At 43.6% G+C, this 16,411-nt stretch overlaps 1 protein-coding gene across 2 annotated transcripts in view; it reads left to right on the top strand.

Annotated features, from left to right (window-relative positions):
* Positions 1-15,065: 15,065 nt before the first annotated feature.
* Positions 15,066-16,411, top strand: part of LOC122552553 (placenta-specific gene 8 protein-like) — a 55,764-nt gene continuing 54,418 nt past the window's right edge. Inside the window, exon 1 of one of the 2 annotated variants that reach the window (XM_087986273.1) lies at positions 15,066-15,288. The gene's annotated coding sequence lies outside the window, so the exon portion shown is untranslated. The remainder of the gene's footprint in view (positions 15,289-16,411) is intronic. The other variant, XM_043695254.2, reaches the window with a different exon arrangement.

Consider the following 16,411-nt stretch of genomic DNA (forward strand, 5'->3'; position numbering starts at 1 on the left):
TGTCATTCTTGGACACATGCATATCCATCAAGGACGGACACTTCAGCACCACACTCTATCGCAAACCCACAGACAATCTCACAATGCTACACTTCTCCAGCTTCCACCCAAAACATATTAAAACAGCCATCCCCTATGCGTACACCGGATCTGCTCAGATGAGGAGGTACGTGACGGGCACCTGGAAGTACTCAGGGATACCCTCACAAGAACGGGGCACGTTGCTCAACTCATCGACCGCCAGTTCCAACGTGTCACAGCAAGGAACCGTAATGACCTCCTCAGGAGACAGACACATGCTGCAACCAACAGGGTACCCTTCGTTGTTCAGTACTTCCCAGGAGCTGAAAAACTACGCCATGTTCTTTGTGATCTGCAACACATTATCAATGAGGATGAGCACCTCACCAAGACCTTCCCCACACCTCCACTACTTGCCTTTAAACAACGGCTGAACCTCAAACAAATCATTGTTCATAGCAAGCTGCCTGGCTCTCAGGACAATTCCATACAACCCTGTCACGGTAGGCGCTGCAAGACGTGTCAGAGTGTGGACATAGATACCACTATCACACATGGGAACACCTCCCACCTTGTACATGGCAGATACTCATGTGACTCAGCCAATGTTGTCTATCTTATACGTTGCAGGATGCCCTGAGGCATGGTACATTGGAGAAACTGAGCAAAGGCTACGACAACAAATGAATGGGCACCGCACAACAATCAACAGACAGGAGGGTTCCCTCCCAGTTGGGGAACACTTCAGTGGTCCAGGACATTCGACCGCGGACCTTCGGGTGACCATCCTCCAAGATGGACTTCGGGACAGGCAGCAGCAAAAAGTGGCCGAGCAGAGGCTGATAGCTAAGTTCGGTACCCATAGGGAGGGCCTCAACCGGGACCTTGGGTTCATGTCACATTACAGGTGACCACCATTGCATTATACACACACAGACACTCCTACACATACACACTCTCACACACACACCACAGGCACTCCTATACACACCCACACCCACACACACGGACACACATACACACAGACACACACACAGACGCTCACACACACCCTTACAGACACACACACACTCCCACACTCACACAGGCATCCTCTCAGAGACTTAGACCACTCTATACTCATGCACACATATATACACTCTCTCTCACAGACACCCACAACCCCCCCACCCCTGACACACACACACACACACTCCCACACTCACACGTGCACCCCCTCATAGACTTAAGACACTCTACACTCACTACACACACATATACACTCTCACACTCACAACCCAGACAGACACACACACAGACAGACACAAAGACTCACATGCACACATATATTTTGTGGGGTGAATTTGTACTTTCAGAGTTACATTGTACTTTGCTCAAAAACTGCATGAATTCATGTAAAACTCTGTTATCTCACTTTTTAGATTATAATCAATCTAAACATCATGGCATAGACAGAGAACACAGGGGGTTAACACCTTCAACATATTGTCTAGCTAACACCAATTGTTACAGCTAACCCGATAATGCAACTTTTAGGAAAAGGTTTTGTGATTTACACACGAAAGAAGTGAAACTATCGTGGTATTCGATCAGATGAAAGACTCAACAGACAATCAAGGTATTTTTCAATGTATAATTTCAGTTACATCACACTGTAAACTTTTGCTATAAATTCTGTGCCTTACAATAGTGTCCTCCACTATCACCTGATGAAGGAGCGGTGCTCCGAAAGCTAGTGTGCTTCCAGTTAAAGATGTTGGACTATAACCTGGTGTTGTGTGATTTTTAACGAAGAAATGAAGGATGTTTATCCAGGAATTTTCCCAGATTGTATGGTCACAAGATCACAGAGGCACAAGTTGAAGCAGGAGAGATCAAAAGGCACAGATAAGGAAGCTGACATAGCTTTATCCAAGACTTTTTTTGATCAGAGCAAGAGCAAATAGGTAAACATGCAAGTACCTTTAGCACTGCTAAGCTGATTGAGTTACAGCATACAGATGAGAAGTTAAAACAATTGTATCAAAAGGCATTTACAGAGGAGAGTGAATGCATCCCTGTGAATTATTACTCAACAAATGCTGCCTTAATGAGGAAACGGTGACCATCACACATTCAAGTAGATGAGAAATGGGCAGGCATTCATCAGATTGTTTTGCCAGTAGGGTACAGAAAGGAGATGCTGCGAGTGGCACATGGGCTACCATTTGGAGATCATTTAGGGGTGAGGAAAACACAGACTAAAATACAAACACATTTTTACTGGCCTGGATGACACAAGGATGTATTTGAATTTTGCCAGTCGTGTGATACATGTCAGTTAATCGGAAAACCACAGGCAGTAATAAAACCTGCACCTTTAATACCTATTCCAGCATTTGAGGAACCTTTCACAAGAGTCTTAATTGATTGCATAGGTCCCCTACCTCAAACAAAAGGTGGCAATAAGTATTTATTAACAATAATGGATGTGTCAACTAGATTTCCAGAGGCAATCCCATTACACAACATCACAGTTAAAAGAATTACTTAAACGTTTTACTAGATATGGACTACCAATAGCGATCCAGTCAGATCAAAGATCAAACTTCACATCCAAACTATTCAAGGAGGTTATGGATGACTTGGGAATAAAGCAATTCAAATCTACTGTGTGCCATCCAGAATTGTAGGGGAGCGCTAGAGAGATGGCACCAAACATTAAAAACCACGTTGAGGGCTTATGGTCAGGATTATCCAGATGATTGGGATAAGGGAGTTCCATTTGTACTTATTGTGATCAGAAATGCACCAAATGAATCGACCAAATTCAGTCCATTTGAATTAATTTTTGGGCATGAAATAAGAGCATCGTTATAATTGATTAAGGAGAAATTAATAAGTCAGAATTCAGAGACCACCCATTTGGACTATGTGTCACATTTTAGAGAACGATTAAATACAGCTGGAGAGTTTGTTAGACAGTGTTTAAAAGTATCACAGTGTACAATGAAACAGAAAGTGGATAAGTAATCACAAATTTGCAATTTTGCAATTGGGGATAAGATATTGGTGTTACTTCCAGTAACAGGTGAACCTTTAAAAGCAAGATATAGTGGACTTTATCAAATCGATAAGAAATTGAGGTGAACTACTTGATAAAGACTCCAGACAGGAATAAATCTCACAGAGTGTGTCAAGTAAAAATGCTCAAAGGTATTTTGAAAGGGAGGGAAAGCAAGAGGAGAAGGTGTTAATGATTAAGCACAGGAGGAAGAACCAAGTTCAGAGGATTCTGAATTGGACATTCCTCAAATCAAATTGAACAATGAGGAAGTTATCAAAAATTGGGATAAATTATTGAGTTACCTTCCACAAGAAAATCAAAATGACCTCAAAGAGTTATTACTATCACATGGGGAGATATGCAGAAATAAACTGGGAAGTGCTAACTTAATTTGCTTGATGTAGAGATATGAGATGCTGTTCCACTTAACCAACATCCTTTTGGGAAACTCTCTAAAGTTGGCACAGGTTCAGAAGGAGATAGAGCACCTGCTCTAGGATGGCATAATCGAAGTGAGTTACAGTGACTGGAACTCACCCATAGTCATGGTGCCAAAGCTAGATGTTACCCAACCGTTATCTCTATACTATCACAAAGTCAACGCCATTACAAGATTGATGCATATCCAAATCCACTGTTGGAGGACTGTGTTGAAAAAGTGGGACAAGCAACTTACATTTCTAAGTTGGACTTGCTCAGAGGCTACTGGCAAGTACCTCTATCAGAGAGAGGAAAGACAATTTTAGTTTGTGTAACACCGATTGGACTATATCAGTTCAAAGTCATTTGGTATGAAAAAGGCTCCAGAGACTGACTAATAAGATCATTGTCAGATTACCCAACGGTGTGGTGTATATCGATGATCTGGTGATTTTTAGTCACTCATGGAAGGAACATTTACAGCATTTATCAGACTTGTTTGATCGACTTTGGAAGGCAGGTTTGGTGGTAAACCCAGCTAAACGTGAATTTGCCAAAGCGCAAGTCACTTTCCTGGGCCATGTTATTGGACATGGACAAATGGTCCCACAGGATGTCCCACGAAAATAATTGGGGAATTTCCCACACCGTCGACAAAAAAAGCCGTACTATGGTTCCTGAGATTGAGTGGATTTTACTGAAAATTTGTGCCGAACTTCAGCAGTGTGTCTGCTCCACTCACCGAATTGTTAAAAAAGGGCAAGAAGGGCAAAAAGGCATTTGACAGCCTCAAAACTGTGTTACCCACTGCCCCAGTATTAGCCACACCAGATTACACGAAGCCTTTCAAGATGTTTATCAATGCCAGTGAAGTGGGTGTCAGTGCGGTGCTCCTGCAGGAGGATGATGAGGGAATAGAAAGACCATCAGGTATTTTCCAGGAAGTTGAACATTCATCAACAGAAATATTCGACGGTGGCGAAAGAAACTTTAACCTTGGTGCTGGCATTCCAACATTTCAGTGTCTATATTACCAACAATGCATCTGAGACAATTGTATACACTGATCACAACCTAGTGACATTTGTGGAAACAGTTAAGGACAAAAATGTCAGACTGTTTAGATGGAGCTTGTTGTTGCAGCCGTTCAGTTTGACAATTGTGCAGGTGGCAGGTCGCGAAAACGGGATTGCCGCTACGTTATCGAGCCTTGTATGAAATATGGAGGTGTTCGGTGGTGGTTGTGCCATGGCTTGAATTTGCATGTGGTTGGGCAGGTTTGCATGTTTATAGTTAGTATAGTGTATATGTGTGTTTAGACTACAAACCGGGTTTTTGAAGGGTTTTAAAAATGAAACCATCTTTTGATATTGATGGTTCTTTATTTCAAGGGTGGAGGTATCACAAAGCTGGCCCCTTTTTTCTAAAAGCTGTTCCTTTTCTCAAGGATACTGTGTCCTTGATTTTTTTCAGAGGGGCTGTAAACAGTTTGGGCTCCAATTAGACTAGTTTGGTATTGAGATGAAAAGGATTTTGAGAGGCCTTTTGTTTATATGTAAATAGATGAGACTTCAGGCCATAGTGGTCATGTTTTAGAAGCTCTCTAGCTGAGCAGTTCAGTCCAGAGCTAGTTGGGAGTTCAACAGTGAGCTGTTTGGAAACTCTCTCTCTTTCTTTCTACCTTTCTAACTCCAACCTGTAAGCATCTGTTCCATTTTTTAACTATGTTTTAAGGGGGTTTGCTTATTGGGACAGCATAATTAAGTCTAGTTTGGATAGACTGAGTTCTGTAGGGGTTCTTTATTCTGTTCTTTGTGTTTCGTTGTGTAATATTGTGAATAAATTTCTGTCTGTTTTAAAACCTGGTAGTCAACCTAGCTCGCTTACTCCGGGTAATTCTTACAGTACTCTTCCCAAAACAAATTGCAAAGTTATGGTCTGGGTTGACTGCTCAAGAATGTTTTGCGTGGTCTGGCCTAGTCCATAACAGGGTGAAAAAAACTCAGCAAGTTACACTGCAAATGACATGCGCAAGGAAAGATCAACATTAACAAGATCAACATTATTTGAAGTTAGAGGCTACATTCATCAGACTTTAGATCAGAGTGGTGCTGGAAAAGCATAGCAGGTCAGGCAGCATCCGAGGAGCAGGAAAATCGACATTTCGGGCAAAAGCCCTTTATCAGAAATAGAGGCATTCATCAGTCTAATAACAGCAGGGAAGAAACTGTTCTTGAACCTGCTGGTGCATGTGTTCATGCATCTGTGTCTTTCACTTGATGGAAGATGTTGTAGGAGAGCATTACCGGGGTGGGATGGGTCTTTGAATAATGTTGGCAACCTTTCTGTGGCAACGCGAGGTTTAAATGGAGTCATTGGATGGGAGGTTGGCCTCTGTAATGGTCTGGGCTTTGCACAAAACCTTCTGTAGTTTCGCTGCATCAGCTGCTGGCACATGTTGCAGATGTAACATTGACATCCCTTGGTGATGTGCCATCATACGTCAATGCCTCTGACTGGTTACAGCTGACAATCATGGTTACAGCTGCCTGGCCTTGGGTCTGCACTGAAAGGCAAGGCAGGGGAAGGCAGAGATACTTCAGATAGATGCAAAGCAAGTGAGTGCAGAGCAAGCAATCCCAAGACGCAGCCTAGTCTAATCTGTAAGCATTACAGCTGAAGTGCCCCAAGTGTCCTCACAGCATCATTGCAATAAAAGGTTCTGGGGTGCTTCAGTATTGAAGACTAGATCAGAGATGTGTCATGAGGGTTTGGAAAAGTGGGCACATGTCAGATCCAGAATAGTTAGGTGTGATTTGGTGTTAATGAGGTTAACAGCCAGCAATACTTCCTGTTAATAGGAATCTTGTCTTGATCCCTGTAACTTGATTCGAAAATGTGATTTGTTGCTCCAAGTGTCTGGAAAAGCCTCACTGGTCATTTTGCATGATTCTCCCAAATTTCTCACCATAGCCCAAGTGGTCCAGGGCCCTATAACATTCTATCCGTTAATTTCTCTCTCACAGATGCTGCCTAATTCGGAGTTTTCCAGTGATATTGGCTTTTATTTCAGATTTCCAGATCCTACACCATTTTGCTTTTGTTTCAAATATTCTGGGCTAGTAAGATCAGACAAACTGCTTTGAATTAGTGTGTTTCATGTAGAAAAATTCTCAGGGCTTAATTGTTCTAATGTTACATTTAAAAAAGGTCAATGAGTACAGATAAAGCAACATGTTCAATTGTTCCAGGAGAAGTGACTGGGTATCATCAGCACACAACTGATGACTCATGTTGTGGTTTCACAGGATATTGGTTAGGCCATTTTTGAAATATAATGAGCAATTCTGGTCTGTCTCCTAGAGGAAAGATGTTGTGAAACTTGAAAGGATTCATTAAAGATTTACAAGGATGTTGCCACATTTGGAGGACATGAGCTACAGGGAGAGGCTGTATAGGCTAGGGCTGTTTTCCCTGGAGCTGCAGAGGCTGATGGGTGACCTTATAAAAGTTTATAAAAGCATGAGGGGCATGGATAGGGTAAATAGACAAGGTCTTTTCCCTAAGTTGTGAGAGTCCAGAATTAGAGGGGATAGGTTTAGGTTGAGAGGGGAAAGATATAAAAGAGACCTAAGGGACAACTTTTGCACGCAGAGGGTGGTACGTGTATGGAATGAGCTGCCAGAAGAAGTGGTGGAGTTGGTACAATTATAGCATTTAAAAGGCATCTGTATGGGTATATGAATAGGAAGAGTTTCGAGGGATATGAGACAGAAAAAACTGTAGATGCTGGAATACAACGTAGACATGCAGGAGGCTGGAAGAACACAGCAAGCCAGGCAGCATCAGGAGGTGGAGAAGTCAATGTTTCGGCTGTAACCCTTCCTCAGGACTTCAGATCCTGAAGAAGGATTACACCTGAAATGTTGACTTCTCCACCTCCTGATGCTGCCTGGCTTGCTGTGTTCTTCCAGCCTCCTGCATGTCTACCTTAGAGGGATATGGAGCAACTGCTGACAAATGGGACTAGATTAGTTTAATATATCTGATTGGCATGGATGAGTTGATCTGAAGGGTCTGTTTCCATGCTGTACATCTCTATGACTCTATGATTCCAAATTCTGGATTAGTGGCGCTGGAAGAGCACAGCAGTTCAGGCAGCATCCAAGGAGCAGCGAAATCGACATTTCGGGCAAAAGCCCTTCATCAGGAATAACCATACAGAACCTCATCACCTCAGGAGATCTCCCACCCACAGCTTCCAACCTCATAGTCCGGGAACCCCGCACTGCCCGGTTCTACCTCCTTCCCAAGATCCACAAGCCTGACCACCCTGGCCGACCCATTGTCGCAGCATGCTCCTGCCCCCCTGAACTCATCTCTACCTACCTCGACACTGTCCTATCCCCCTTAGTCCAGGAATTCCCCACATACATTCGAAACACCACCCACGCCCTCCACCTCCTCCAAGACTTCCGTTTCCCTGGCCCCCAACGCCTCATCTTCACCATGGATATCCAATCCCTCTACACCTCCATCCGCCATAACCAGGGCCTCCAAGCCCTCCGTTTTTTCCTCTCCAGACATCCCCAACAGTACCCTTCCACTGACACTCTCATTCGTTTGGCCGAACTGGTCCTCACCCTTAACAATTTCTCCTTCAAATCCTCCCACTTCCTCCAGACCAAAGGGGTAGCCATGGGCACACGTATGGGCCCCAGCTATGCCTGTCTCTTTGTTGGCTACGTAGAACAGTCGATCTTCCGTAATTACACCGGCACCACTCCCCACCTCTTCCTCCGCTACATTGATGACTGCATTGGCGCCACCTTGTGCTCCCGCGAGGAGGTTGAGCAATTCATCAACTTCACCAACACATTCCACCCTGACCTTAAATTTACCTGGACCATCTCTGACACCTCCCTCCCCTTCCTGGACCTCTCCAGCTCCATTAATGACGACCGACTTGACACTGACATTTTTTACAAACCCACCGACTCCCACAGCTACCTGGATTACACCTCTTCCCATCCTACCTCTTGCAAAAGTGCCATCCCATATTCCCAATTCCTCCACCTCCGCCCTATCTGCTGCCAGGAGGACCAGTTCCACCACAGAACACACCAAATGGCCTCCTTCTTTAGAGACCGCAATTTCCCTTCTCACGTGCTTAAAGATCCCCTCCAACGCATCTCGTCCACATCCCGCACCTCCGCCCTCAGACCCCACCCCTCCAACTGTAACAAGGACAGAACGCCCCTGGTGCTCACCTTCCACCCTACCAACCTTCGCATAAACCAAATCATCCACCTCCAAACAGACCCCACCACAAGGGATATATTTCCCTCCCAACCCCTTTCCGCCTTCCGCAAAGACCGTTCCCTCTGTGACTACCTAGTCAGGTCCACGCCCCCCTACAACCCACCCTCCTATCCTGGCACCTTCCCCTGCCACCGCAGGAACTGTAAAACCTGCGCCCACACCTCCTCCCTCACCTCCACCCAAGGCCCTAAAGGAGCCTTCCACATCCATCAAAGTTTTACCTGCACATCCACTAATATCATTTATTGCATCCATTGCTCCCAATGCGGTCTCCTCTACATTGGGGAGACTGGGCGCCTCCTAGCAGAGCGCTTTAGGGAACATCTCCAGGACACCCGCACCAATCAACCACACCACCCCGTGACCCAACATTTCAACTCCCCCTCCCACTCAGCCGAGGATATGGAGGTGCTGGGCCTCCTCCACCGCCACTCCCTCACCACCAGATGCCTGGAGGAATCATCTTCCGCCTCGGAACACTTCAACCCCAGGGCATCAATGTAGACTTCAACAGTTTCCTCATTTCCCCTTCCCCCCACCTCACCCTAGTTCTAAACGTCCAGCTCAGCACTGTCCCCATGACTTGTCCGGACTTGTCCTACCTGTCTATCTCCTTTTCCACCTATCCACTCCACCCTCTCCTCCCTGACCTATCACCTTCATCCCCTCCCCCACTCACCTATTGTACTCTATGCTACTCTCTCCCCACCCCCACCCTCCTCTAGCTTATCTCTCCACGCTTCAGGCTCTCTGCCTTTATTCCTGATGAAGGGCTTTTGCCCGAAACGTCGATTTCGCTGCTCCTTGGATGCTGCCTGAACTGCTGTGCTCTTCCAGCACCACTAATCCAGAATCTGGTTTCCAGCATCTGCAGTCATTGTTTTTACCTCCATGATTCCAAAGGTCACCATGATTATGAGGAAAAGGAGCGGCTTCCGCTGAGGTCTGATAAACCCATTGGCCCTGTGTTTGCTTTGGTTTACTGGAACCCAAGTCAAACAGAAATAAATCAGTACACACAATTGTTGAATTCCCAACAAAGGACTCATTAATACTGGGTGTAACATAGAAACACCCGAAGCTTGTAACAAAACTGTCTTACATTGATCATTGGGTAAAGTACATTGTTGCAATCAGTACTTATGGTGTGTAAATATTGAAACTGCAATAAATTTCAGTTTGTCTAACTCACTGATGTCGGAGTAAGAAGTGGATGAAAATATTAAGCACTCTACAATGCTGACTATGCACTAGTCTTACTCTGATCCTTGAATTTTTTTAAATGTAAAAGTCGAGAAGTAAGGCAAATATAAAATCAAACCTTTACAACTTTTTCATTCTTCCAAGTGTCAAGCTCAGCTCCATGGTATCACTTTCACCTCTGAGCTGGCATTGATTGGAGAACCCACTATAGAGATTTGAGTGCATAAGCTAGGTCAACATTTAGTACGACGAATAAAATTCTGTCCAGTTGGGAGATGCCGTCTTTCAGAACTGAAATTAAACAGCGGCTCTGTCAGCCAACTCAGGTAGGCCTAATAGACCCCAGATTTATAATTCAAAGTGTGGAAATATTTTTAGTGTCCTCATCTTTATTTACCCCTCGATTAACTTCTAAACAAATGATAAGGTCATTTATTTAATTGCTGTGAGATCTTCCTGTTTGCAAATTAATGTCTCCAGGGTTCCTGCCTCTACCACCCTTTCAAAAAGTGAGTTCCAGATGCCCACAACCGTCTGGGTGAAAGTATTTTCCTCATATGCCCTCTTGAGCTTCTATTCCTTACCTTAAATCTGTGCCCCGCTACTAAGAAAAGTTTCTCCCTATCTACTCTGTCTATGCCCCTCAGAGCTTTGTATGCCTTTGTAAAATGCCTAATTAACAGACAAGGCATTGTTTCCCCAGCTTGTGTCGACCTTCCCTAGAACAGTGCATAAGCTGAGGGCAGAAATGTGAGCATGAGAGCAAGCTCGAGATTGAAATGACAGGCCACAGAGGATTAGGGCCTTGCTTAGGGAGAGAACTATGGTGTTTTGCAAACAGTCATCCATTGAGTTTTGTGAAGATGTAACAAAACGGATTAATGAAGGCAGAGTGCTGAACATGGATCTATATGGATTTCAGTAAAGGCGTTCAACAAGGTTCCTCATGGTAGACTGGTTAGCAAGGTTAGATCATATGGAATACAGGGAGAATTAGCTATTGGGTACAGAACTGTCTCAAAGGTAGGAGACAAAGGGTGGTGGTGGAGGGTTGCTTTTCAGACTGGAGGCCTGTGACCAACAGTGTGCCATAAGGATTGGTGCTGGGTCTACTGCTTTTTAGAATTTATACAAATGATTGGTTGTGAACATAGGAAGTATAGTTAGTAAGCTTACAGGTGACACCAAAACTGGTGATGCAGTGGACAGCCAAGAAGGTTACCTTAGAGTAACGGGAACTTGATCAGATGGGCAAATGGACTAAGGAGTGGCAGAAGGAGTTAAATTTAGATAAATGTGAGGTGCTGCATTTTGGAAAAGCAAATCAGAGCAGGACTTATACACTTAATGGCAAGGTCTTAGGGAGTGTTGCTGAACAAAGAGACCTTGGAGTGCAGGTTCGTAGTTCCTTGAAAGTAGAGTCACGGGTGGACAGGATAGTGAAGAAGGCATTTGGCACGCTTGCTTTTACTGGTCAGTGCATTGACTATAGGAGTTGGGTGGTCATTATTGCCACTGTACAGGACATTGGTTAGGTCACTTTTGGAAAATTATGTGGAATTCTGATCACCCTGCCATAGGAAGGGTGTTGTGAAACTTTCAAAAGTTCAGAAAAGATTTACAAGGATTGGAGGATTTGAACTATAGGGAGAGGCTGAATATTCCACCCATGCTGTTTCAGTACAGTCATAACACAGGCATCTTAAAAATATGGAAATTGTCCACATATGGCCTATCCATTAGAAGTACAACTAATTCAATCCAACCAATAACTATTTGATGAACTAAGTCTTAATGGTCTGACGAGTGGTGGAAGGCATCAACGACAGTGCTATCATATCAATCAGCACTTGTCCAGCAATAACCTGCTGACCGATGTCCAGTTTTGCTCCTCAGAGTGACTTGGCTCCCTGACTCAGTATAACCTCAAACATGGGTATAAGAGCTGACTCCATGAAGTGAGGTGAGTATTATTGCCCTTGACACTATGCAACATTTGACCAAGGGTACCCTAAGGAGCTCAAGCAACTGTAAATTCACTGGGCATACAGGAAAATCTCTCCACTAATTGGATTATACCTTATTCCAATGAAATTCTTTATGTTTGTTGGAGATTAATCATCTAAGACCTGGGATATTATTGCAGACATTCTCCAGTAAAGTGTCTTAGGCCCAATAATCTCTTTTTAAATTCATTCATAACATGTATATGTTCACGATACGGCATTTATTGCTCATCTTCAGCACCTTCATCGATGGTCATCCCTTTACCATAACGCAAGAAATCGGGATATTTGCTGATTGCACACTGTCCCATTCCAATAATAATTTATCAAATAATGAAGCAGTTCATGCCCACGTGTAGCAGTACCTTCAGCTGATAACTAAGTGACAACTGGTGCTCATGCCTCTGAAGTGCCAGACTATTACCATTTCCAAAAACAAAATTTACTTATGTCTCCTTTACAGAGATTTCAACTCCCAATGACATTCAATGGCATTACCATCCTCCATTGTCAATTTGCTATGGTTCACCATTGACCAGAAATGCAACTGAAAGAGTCACGTAAATACTAAAATATAGCCAAAAATACAGGTCACCCATTCACAAAGTCAAGTGTTACTACATTTAACTAGATGAGTGCAGCTCCGAAAACACTCAAAAAAAGATTAACACTGTCCAGAGCAGGTCAGCCCATGTGATTGATGCCCTCCACTACTAGCTTTAACATTTATTCCGTCTATGACCAGCACACAATAGCGGCTGTCTGTACCATCTGCAACTTGCACTACAACAGTCAGGTCTGTGAAGTGGAAGGCAGCAGTTGCAGTGAAAAAAATCAAGTCCGTTTCCCATCAAGTCACACACCACCTTGATTTGGAAATATATTGCTATTCTTTCTACATCAATGGGTCCATTATTTCATCTTTTGTATCAGTCACCTTTGGTCTGGGTGTGATTGCTAATCCACACCTTTCATAAAGGAACCCTCCTAGATCAGCATCGTGGGCGTATGAGGGCTGCAACTATTCAACAAGGTCTCAGAAATACCCATATCTCAGTAATAAACCATTGTAAAAGATAATTGCACAAAATTATCTCCTTGGAATTAACAATAGAAGGGATTCAAGGAAATTGCAACACAGTGAAAAGATAAAGCACTAAAAACAAAGTAGTTTTTAAGTTGTAAGACGAATATCGAGACAGGCTTCAATAAACCTTTGTCTGAAGTTGGTAGTGAAGCCATGGCATAAAAACATATAGAGACTGTGAAATTCCAGCGAACCAAATGCATTCATGTTGTGCTCCTACATAAGGGATTGTGCCTATCAACATTGTAATATTGGCCCTATCATAATTTGGAGGAGCAGCCTTTGAGCCTGTTCTGTCGTGTGAATCCCACATATAAAGGAGAATTGTTCTGCGGGCACTTGGATGTTATCAAGACAGCTCAGATGAAAATCTGGTCTCAAAACATGAACTCTGCTTTCTCTGCACAGATGCTGCCAGACCTGCTGAGTTTCTCCAAAAGTTTCTGTTTTGTTTGAGGATCTCCTGCTTCTGAAGCTCTTTGTTTTATTAAAGCTTCACAGTGAAGTTGAATGAGAGGTAAATTTCGTGCACACTATCAGATGTCTTTGACAAAATAGACATTGCTGCAAAATCTCAGCAGGTCTGGCAGCATCTGAGGAGAGAAATCAAAGTTCCAGTGACCTTTCTTCCGAACTGATGATAGCTAGGAAACTGCCTGCTGTGATCTCCAGTATTTGTTGTTTCAGTAGTTGAGGAAAATAGGGTTTTTATGCAGAAGATAGGTGGATATAGAACCCAAAGATAGAAAAAAAAGTTGGACAAAAGAACGAGAGATAAGCTGCTATTGGGGCCTATCGGTAGCTGACAATGGGCTGTGTGTGGTAGCAGCCCATGTGATGACAAGGCCTAGACTGTCGGGGGGGGCGGGGGGGGCGTGGAATTGGGAAAAGCATAGGGAAAGGTGCTGAAGCCCGAAAATTGTTGAAGATTAAATCCAGAAGGCTGCAGGGTTTCCAAGCCGAAAATGAAATGTTCTGAAGTTTGCTGGAGCACAGAAGCAAGCCTAAAGCAGACATACTGGCCAGGGAACAAGATGGTGTGTTGAAGCAGCAGGCAGCTGGAAGCTCAGGGTCTTTTCTGCAGGCAGAACATAGGTGGTCAGTGAAGCAGTCACCCCGTCTATGCTTCATTTCCCCAATGTAGAGGGGACCACATTATGAGCAGCGAATACACTAGACCAGATTAAGGAAAGTGCAGATAAAGTGCTCCCTCACCTGGAAGTTTGGGCCCATGGATACTGAGGAGGGAGGAAGAAAACGGACAGGTGTTACACCTTCTGTGATTGCAGGGGAGGGCAGCATGGGGTTTGGAGTGAAGGAGGAATGGACAAGGGTGTCCCAGAGGAACAGTCCTTGTCTGAAAAAACTGGCCTTTTTCCAGCAGAGAATCCTGAGACCTTCCTGATGAGGGATAGATGGGTAAAGGGATTGCACGTCCATGGTAGAGAGGAGGTAGCTGGAGCCCACAAACTGGAAATTCTGAAATTGATATAAAGCATTAGAGAAATTGCGGATGTAAGTGGGAAGGGACTGGACAAGGGGAGAAAAATATCGAGTCAGAGTAGTAAGAGATGAGTTCTGTGGGGCAGTAGCAGGCAGAAATGATAGGTCTGCCTGGGCAATCTTGTTTGTGAATTTTTGAAGACTTTTGTGCTCAACTGTGGCATCAGAGATCTAGGATCTCCAAGAGTAACTGACTGACCTATCCTCTTGATTTGTGGTAAAACTGTGGAAGCTTTTTCTCCATTATAGGTGTGAAAACCACTTCCCTCAGTTCACCTGTATACATTTGCAGGTTGCGGGCAGGAAAAGAGGGAGGAGCAAGAATCTCTGTGGGAGTGAGAGTAACAAGCCAGGCTAAGGAGGAAAGATAGGCCTCATTTTCCTCATTCTTCACTGCCATAGTTCCAGTAGAATCTCAGCAAGAAATCTAGACCCATTTGTTGTTGCGTTGTATCGTGTTAGAAAATGTACAACACTTTAAAAGCATCTAAATACATGTGAAAAACTCGGCTGCGTCGTCCTGATCACTTCTCACTGAGCAATCATTAACAAAGCAACTTGGCATTGGGCCATCATTTTGTTTACTAAGTCTATATAAAGCTGCAGGTAGAAAGTAAAGTTGATTTTTCAACATTGTGGAGGGGAGAGCAACTCCAGGAGCCAATTCTTTACTGAAAGTGGTGAGTAATGTTTAGATACATGCAAATTAAAAATTAAACTAGATCCAGATTTTTGAAGCAAGGTGCAACTGACATTTTGTGGAATGTATTGAATATTTGCTTATGTAACAAATGTGCCTCACATATCAAAAGGAACAGTTTGAAATGGGATGAATTTAAATCTGCTTCAACTTTTCTGGATTTCAATTTTTCTGATTTCTTAAAAATGTGTACAGACAGCCTTGAGATTTATGAGCTCTGGCAATCCAAAAGGTTAGTAGATGAGTGAAGGATTAACTTGGTCTTGGAGATTCAAAGAGAGTTTCATAACTTGATCTGTTCTAAACAACGTGCCCTCTTTACAATCAGACCTCAAAGCTTAACAGTGTGTTATGTTGGCATTTGCTTAAATTATTTGGGTGTGAATGCAGGAGGTATGGCTCATATGGTTGCAGATGACACAAATATTGGAGGTGTAGTGGACAGCCAAGGAGTGGCAGATGGCATTTAGATAAGTCTGAGGTGTTGCATTTTAGTAGGGCAAATTAGGGCAGGACTGATACACTTAATGGGAAGGTCCTGGACAGTGTTGCCAAACAAAGAAACATTGGGGGTGCACATTCCTTGAAAGTGGATTTGTGGGTGAAGAAGGCATTTGGCATGGTTGTTTTATTCAGCAGTGCACCTTTGGAACATTGTGTACAATTCTGGTCTCCCTGCTGTAGGAAAGATGTTGTGAAACTTGGAAGGATGCAAAAAACTAATTATGAGGATATTGCCAAGGTTGGAAGGTTTGAGCTATAGAGAGAGGTTGAGGGGTGACCTTCTAGATGTTTATAAAATCATGAGGGACATGAATAGGGTGAATAGCCAAGGTCTTTTTCCCAGGGTAGGGGAATCCAAAACTAAAGGGCACATGTTTAAAGTGAGAGGGGAAAGATTTTAAAAGGGGCAACTTTTTAATGCAGAGGGTGGTGCATATATGGAATGAGATGTCTGAGGAGGTGGTGGAAGCTGGTACAATACAACATTTAAGAAGCATCTGGATGGACACATAAATAGGAGGGGTTTAGAAGGATATGGACTAAATGCTGGCAATGGGACTAGTTTTGTTTAGAATATCTGGTCAGCATGGAAGACTTGG

Source organism: Chiloscyllium plagiosum, unplaced genomic scaffold (genome assembly GCF_037043375.1).
Source record: "Chiloscyllium plagiosum isolate Xiang-an unplaced genomic scaffold, Cpla_swu_hap1 HiC_scaffold_1, whole genome shotgun sequence".
Classification (NCBI taxonomy): domain Eukaryota; kingdom Metazoa; phylum Chordata; class Chondrichthyes; order Orectolobiformes; family Hemiscylliidae; genus Chiloscyllium; species Chiloscyllium plagiosum.